Consider the following 8,620-nt stretch of genomic DNA (forward strand, 5'->3'; position numbering starts at 1 on the left):
AACTGGAAAGTCATCATCATAATCTATCTCCTCTTGATCATCATTTCTGCTCACTGCTGGATCTGTCTGTTAGGAAACGACCCGGTTGCTCAACGGAAAACAAAATTTTATACAACCGTAGATCGTTCCTTAAAGCCCAAAATCAAGGCACAAATTTTACAGTTTATGTATAATATCAAGAATCTGCAGAAAATAAAATAAATCTAAAGTTTAGATTCATACCCACGTTTGGAGGCTCCACCAATATTGTCTTTGAACGTGTTTGCTACCGATCCAAATGTAGGATTAAACCGTAGAGGTCCACACGAAGACAATCAACAAGAAACAAGGAGGGATTTGCTTGATCCTCATTGGCCTTAAGAAATCAAGAAGAACAAACCAAAGAAAAACTTTGGTTCTTTGCAAAAGCAAAAGTGGCGTGAGAATGAGAGTAAAATGGGGCTGCTGTGTTTTGGTTTTACAATCATAAATGAGCTAAAAGTTGTGTTTTACAAATAAACATTTTTCTTTTATAGTAAAACCTTAATACCCTATTCCCACATAGGATGGGCTTGGGCTCCAACCCAAACACCCCATGTTGCCAAACACTCTCAAATTAGATATTTTATTTATTTTATCATTATTTCAATTAAAAATCAATTTATATATATTTAATTTATATATATTAACATTTAACAATAATGATAATTTATTTAAATATATGCGAACAAATATTTAAACGGAATTTCACTTATTTAATTTTTCTAACAAATTAAATAAAGGCTACGACCTCAGCAAATATAATTGCACTTTGAAATTACCAAAATACCCTTTCACCCAAAAAGATGAAAACGCCCTTATTTCTTCTTGGCTCTTAAATTATCTTCTATGTGTGTGACCCATAGGCTCCTCATCATACCGATAGTGTATAGTATCGCGATTAACACCAATTAATCGTCTCACTTATACACAGACCAAGATTGGCCCCTAGCAAGGCATCATGGCCACCCCATAGATTCGGATTCAGCAAAGTAGCACCTGTCAACGATATGATTGCCGTACAATTCGATCCTTTCATCATACGTTATCTCGACGAGACGAAGGCATAGAAATAGTGTCAACCTTCGGTTACTCTCGATATTATATATTCAGTTTCTGGACCAATGACCCGTATTATAATCTGGATAGAGCAGCAACTCAATCCCACAATGGCCACAGTTTTAGTGTCATTGCCATATACTGAATTGCGTTGTGAGATAACTTCTCCTGTACCTGAGAGTGGTGAATCCTTTGTCAATCCACCATAGTCTTGATACACTCCTTGATACAGCCAATCACCACCGTACTGATAGCTCTGAATAGAACTGCGTTAGGCTAGTGTCAAACAGTACCAATCAGTGCACAAGGCGCTCCAGTGATCTCAAGTCTAAGGATCACATGCACCACCATTCGTTAGAGGATTTGTTCCATAGACACTGGGGTTACCATCCATATGGAATCCTCTGGTGGGTCAGTCCAGTGAACTTGCTACGATATATCCGCCTACAACAAGCACCCATGTGTTGCACCAGGTTGTCACCAAACAACCTTGACAAGTGAGATCAGTCACTGCCTTTCGACAGGGTCGTTCAACACTATGATAGCCTTACCGTATTATTGGCCTTACTTCAGAATAATACTGCGGTTACGGACGTTTGAATGGCCACCATATGTGCTATAGGGTTCTCACATCAAGATCTGAAACAATTGATACCCTCATCACGTTCTACCATTCTAAGGACATATATCAATACATTTGTAATAAAATGATTTACGCGATATAGAATAAAATGCCTTTTATTATGATTAATGAACATTATACAAAGAGTCAATTCTACAATAATTGATTGGCTCTAGGGCATCTACTCTAACAATTTCCCATTGCACTATAGCAAATCATTCATGTATTTAATACCAAATGATCTTAAGTGCCTTTCAGCTTCTGCTGCGACAGAGGCTTTGTTAGTGGGATCTACGGATTGTCGTCAGTATGACTTTACTAATCTGCAAGTCTTTCCTCTAACTATCTCTCTAATGAGATGGAATCGTCTGAGTATGGGTCGGACTTCTGATGAGACCGTGGTTCCCTTAGTGAGCCATTGCTCCATTGTTGTCACAATAGATGTCTATAGGACAACAATCGTAGGAACCACACCAAGTTCAGTGACGAACTTCTTAATCCCAACTGCCTCCTGGTCGCATCTGACAATGCAATATACTTAGCCTCCATTGTAGAGTTCGCTACAGTGGTTTGCTTGGAGCTCTTCCACACTGCACCGCCATGAGACAAAATACAAACCTGATTGCGATCGATATCATCTTTGTCCGTTTGAAAACTAGCATCACTGTATCCTCTACAGTGAGCTCATCTTCCCCTCCATAAACCAAGAACAATCCTTAGTCCTCCAGGTACTTAAGAATATTCTTGACAGCCATCCAGTGACGCTCACTTGGATCTGATTGAAATCTACTACAAGTGCTTAAAGCACATGAGACATCAATAGAGTCAGTAATAGCATGGCATACATGATGGATCCAATTGCTGATGCATATGGGATCCTTTTCATCCTATCTCTCTCATCTTGTGTTTTAGGACACAATTCCTTAGAGAGATAAACACCATGTGACATCGAAAGAAATTCTTTCTTGGATTCTCCATACTGAATCGTTTCAGTACTTTGTCAATATAGCACTCTGACTGAGGCCAAGAACCTACGCGATCTATCACGATAGATCTTTATACCAGGATGTAGGTGCTCCACTAAGTCCTTCATGGAGAAGCACTTGGATAACCAAGTCTTTACGACGCAAGTTCGGACATCATTCCTGACAAAAGTATGTCATCGACATACAACACTAGGAATGCTACTGCGCCTCCCACTCACTTTCTGTAAACCAAGGGCTCATCTTTGTTTTGATAAAACCGAATTCTTTTACGGCCTCATCAAAACGAATGTCCCAGCTCCTTGAAGCTTGCTTGAGTCCATAAATGGATCTCTGCAACTTGCATACCTTATTAGCTTGACTATCAAGAACGAAACCATCAGGTTGTATCATATACACATCCTTCTCAAGGTTTCCGTTCAGGAAAGCAGTTTGACATCCATTTGCCAAATCTCATAGTCATGATATGCAGCAATTGCAAGCATAATCCGGATGGATTTAATCATGGCAATCGGCGAAAAGGTTTCTTCATAGTCAATGCCATGAATTTGTTTGAAACCTTTGGCAACCAGCGTGCTTTAAGTATGCACGTTGCCATCCTGAGTCTTTTCTTGAGACCCATTTACATCCTATGGGTTTTACCCCTTCAAGTGGTTCCACCAGAGACACACTTGGTTCTGGTACATGGAGTCCATCTCAGATTTCATAGCTTCAAGCCATTTAACGGAATCTAGATCCGATATAGCGCTCTCGTAGGTTCTGGGTTCATGTCTTGATAGACTAGTACATCACCATGTTGAGTCACGAGATAACCGTATCTCTCGGGCTCATGGCGTACCTCCTAGATCTACGCAGCTCCTGTGCTACTGAGGTGGTTCACTTTGATCCACAATTTGTGGAGTAACCTCCTCATGATGCTCAACCACTCCTATGGCACATCATCCCGTCCTTCGTCTAGTATATCTGTGGTTCTAGAACTTCATCGAGTTTACTTTTCTCCCACTAGTACTTCCTTGAAAATATTCCTTTTCTAGGAAGACAACAGATCGAGCAACAAAAATTTTGCGCTCTTGGGTGGTAGAAATAGTATCCTTTGGTCTCCTTTGGATACCCCACAAATATACATTTACAGGATTTTGGGCCCAGCTGTGTTCGAAGTCAATTTCTTAACATAAGCTTCGCAACCCCAAATCCTTAGATAAGACAAGTTGGGCTTTCGCCCACTCCATAGCTCATATGGAGCTTATCTACAGACTTTGACGGCACACGGTTCAAAACGTGAGTCGCAATCTCTAGGGCATAACCCCAAAACAATGCAGGTAAATCACTAAAATCATCATGGACCTAACCATGTCAAGTAAGGTCCTATTCCTTCCTTTCTGACACTCCATTGTGTTGGGGTGTATAAGGAGGGGTGAGTTGTGATATATCCCACATCCCTTCAGGTACTCAGAAAACCCCGAGCTCAAGTATTCACCTCCCGATCCGACCGAAGAGCTTTATAACTTTTGCCCAACATGTTTTGTACTTATTCCTGATTCCTTGAATTTATCAAAGGCTTCAGATTTATGTCTCATAAGGTAGACATAACCATATCTACTGAAATCATCAGTAAATGTGATGAGTATGAATATCCACCCTGGCTTCAACTGTTAGTGGACCACATACATCACTATGGATGCGCTAACAGTTCAGTAGCCCTTTCACTTTGTCCTGTGAAAGTAGACTGGTATCTTGCCTAAAAGGCATGACTCGCATACCTCAAATGACTGGAAGTCAAAAGGGGCCAAAACTCCATCCCTTTGAAGTTTTGCAATGCGAGTCTTATTAACATGACACAATCTACAATGCCAGAGATATGTTTGGTTTTGATCGCTATGTTTAGCTTTCCTGGTTTTCAATATTGAGAATATCTTTATTGTTTAAATCAAGAACATATAATCCATTATATAACTTGCAATTCCAAATAGAATACCATTCAAACTAAGGACAACAATCCATTAGATATAGCTCAAAATGATACCCCATATATCCAAAACGGATACTGAAATAATTATTGTTGAAATAATATTTGTAGAAATAGAAGGTACGTGATAACAGTTATGTAGTTCCAACAATAAGCCCGTAGGCAAAGATAAACAATAAGTCCTAAGCTAATGCAGCCACATATGCTCCATTTCCAACTATAGGTCCACCTCTCCCTTGGCGAGCACTCTACTCTGCTTAGTTCCTGCACATCAGTACAAATGTGAGTACCACATCCTGTGTCCATGACCCAAGATGTTGAGGGAGAGAAAGTTAATCTCAATCATGAAAGTACCTGAAGTCGTAGCCTCGACTTTTCTTGCTTGCGAGGAAAGCCTTGCAGTGTTTCCTCCAGTGGCCAGGCTTGCCACAAAAGAAGCAGACTACCTTACCCTTTCTATGCCACTCTCAGGCCCAAGAGCAACCTGTCTTGGGCTTGGGCTGGGCTTGGGGGGTTGGGTTTTGCCTGGCCTTACCCTTGCCATTGCCCTTTGCTTTACTGGCAGCAACTAGTAAAACAGGCTTGAACTTTTTTAAGTCCTGCTTGCAGTCCTCAGCATGTTCAGAAGTTCTGATAGGGTTTTCTCCATGTGTTCAATGAAATTCATTATGAACGAGTATGAGTCAGGCAAGGATTGCAGAATTAAATCCATTTGTAATTCTGCATCCAAGCCACATCCTAAAGTCTCAAGCCTCTTAATGTGCTCGATCATCTGAGCACAGAGGACCAACTTGGGCACCCTCAGTCAGACGACTCCCAAACAGTGCTTTCGACACCTTGTACCTCTCACGTCGAGCATTTGTTTCAAATAGCTCCTTGAGGTGTAGAATAATGGAAGAAGTATCCATATTCTCATGCTGTTTTTGCAGCATAGGTGTCATTGATGCTAACATCAAGCATTGAACGCTATCAGCATCATCAGGAACTTTGATAAGTATCCTTAACTTCCTGAGTGGCATCAGGATCAGGCTCAGTTATGTATGGCTTTTCAAGGATATACAATTTCTTTTCTGACTTGAGTATAATCCGAGATTACGATATCAGTCTGAGAAATTGGATCCATCCAATTGTTTCTTTTTCGATTATCGGTCGCAGGTTCATAATGCTCATTTTGGTGAATCTACATTGCAGAAAAGATAAAGTTATTATAAAGTTCATTATATTTAATATGGTCTTTTATTAAACGATGTCCCACTATTTTACTCAAGCCAATAGCCCTCACTATTAACTCGGGAAAGCCCGTTGACTTTCCTAGTGGACCGAGATCCCATCCTGCCCATTTCAAACCTTCGCTTTGGCGAACAAGCCAAAAATGATTGATTAGGTAGGCCAACAAACTTAATCACACCAGTTGATAGCTCCTACTATCAACCTCAAATGTGAAAAAGCCAACAAGCCAATCACACAATCAATGGCTCAACCATTGTCCTCAAGTGTGATTCTCAGTATCAGTAGAGTGGACAACACATGTCACCACGTACACATATATGTGTACTGCTCTACTATGCCTAAGACGCGTTTATCAACCTTCGCTTTGGCGAACAAGCAAAACCGTCATTTTAAGTCGACCCATCACCATAAGGAAAACTCCAATGAATTTTAACCTCCTACTGGTGAAAGTGTACCCTTCGCTTTGGCGAACAAGGTTCCGACGAATAGTGATTTGATTAAAACCATGGTGATGGAAGGCATTCGCGATTAATATACTTAGTTGAGGGGTTTGTTATTTAATGTCTCATCAGATTATTATCTTTGTTAGAATGACATTGTTGGCATGTTATTCAACATTCAACCTTAGCATGCATTCTAAGCAAAATATTAAACGTGCCGGTACATGGCCTAACTAAAACCGATCTCCTCGAGCCTAGAGGGATCGGTGGGTCACCTAGGGATCCTGTAATAAATATCTTGAGTCTTCAAGTATGGTTGCCTCGTCCTTCGCTCCGACTCCAAGTACATTACAAAAACATCATTCTAAATTTACAATAAAATTAATATTAAACTAATTTTACATCACAAATTTAGAAACCTCGATTTACATTCGAGGGGAATGAGATGAGAAAAGAATGTACATTAAGAAGAAGAGAGAGGCAGGACACGCCATGCCCTATTTAAAATATTACAGCCATACATACCAAAATAATTTAAAACATTCACCCTTAGGTCTAAGGCTCATGTACCGCGCACCATGCAATATACAAACAAGTACAAAGCATACATTTAAAAAATAATCAATTTTGAAGGGTGGGTTATATTATTTATTACCCTCTTAAATGTTGCAAAATGTACATTGGCTTTACAGGTTATTAAAAACTGCAGATTAGACCCTTTGCAAAAATAGAATTGGGAGAGCTACAAGCTTTGCCGCGGCGAAGGTTTTACTTCGCGCGGAGAGGAAGCACAGACTTTGCGCGGCAAAGGTTTTATCTTCACCACGGCCAGGTATACAGTATGTACTTCGCCGCCATATCCTTCGCGCGGCGAAGGTTTTATTTCGCGGGGGCGAAACTTTCTAGAGGCTCCAGAATCACTTCGCCAGAGGTACTTGCTGCGGCGAAGCTTTAACGAGACCTGGAAATCCCCAATTCGTATAGTTCGCGTTTTTGCAGTTTTTCGTGTACAAAACGCATCCAAATCAAATCAAACGCACCACACGTTCAACTAGGAGAATTAACCAACCATATACATTTATCAACACATTATTAAACTAATTTAACAATTGATTCATTCATTCAAAGTGGATTTACAGATTTTCAGATTTAACAAAATCTAGGTTTTCATGGCAGATTCAAGGCAACAGTTACCAACAAACACATGTAATCACCATTTAAAAACCGTAAAATCTAGTACCTTAGGCTCTGATACCGCTGTTAGGAAATGACCGGTTTGCTCAGAGAAAACAAAATTTTATACAACCGTAGATCGTTCCTTAAAGCCAAAATCAAGGCACAAATTTTACAGTTTATGTATAATATCAAGAATCTGCAGAAATAAAATAAATCTAAAGTTTGATCATTACCCACGTTTGGAGGCTCCCCCAATATTGTCTTTGAACGTGTTTGCTACCGATCCAAGTGTAGGTCGAACCGTAGAGGTACACACAAAGACAATCAACAAGAACCAATGAGGATTTGCTAGATCCTCCTTGGCCTAAGAAATCAAGAAGAACAAACCAAAGAAGAACTAACCAAAGAAGAACTTTGGTTCTTGCAAAAGCAAAAGTGGCGTGAGAGTGAGAGTAAATGGGGGCGCTGTGTTTTGGTTTTACAATCAAAATGAGCTAAAAGTTGTGTTTTACAAATAAACATTTTTCTTTTATAGAAAACCTTAATACCCTATTCCCCCATGGGATGGGTGGGCTCCAACCCAAACACCCCATGTTGCCAACACTCCCAAATAGTATTTTATTTATTTCATCATTATTTCAATTAAAAATCAATAATATATATTAATATAATATATATATAATATAACATTTAACAATAAGATAATTTATTTAAATATATGCGAACAAATATTTAAACGGAATTTCACTTATTTAATTTCCTAACAAATTAAATAAATGCTACGACCTCAGCAAATTTAATTGCACTGTAAAATTACCAAAATAACCTTTCGCCCAAAAAGACGAAAACGCCTTCTTTCTTCTTGGCTCTTAAATTATCTTCTATGTGTGTGACCCATAGGCTCCTCATCTACCGATAGTGTATAGTATCGTGATTAACACCAATTAATCGTTTCACTTATCACAGACCAAAATTGGCCCCTAACAAGGCATCATGACCACCCGATAGATTCGGATTCAGCAAAGTAGCTACCTATCAACGATATGGTTACCGTACAATTCGATCCTTTCATCATATGTTATCTCGATGAGACGAGGCATAGAAATAGTGTCAACCTTCGGTACTC

Source organism: Pistacia vera, unplaced genomic scaffold (assembly GCF_008641045.1).
Source record: "Pistacia vera cultivar Batoury unplaced genomic scaffold, PisVer_v2 Contig46, whole genome shotgun sequence".
NCBI lineage: Eukaryota > Viridiplantae > Streptophyta > Magnoliopsida > Sapindales > Anacardiaceae > Pistacia > Pistacia vera.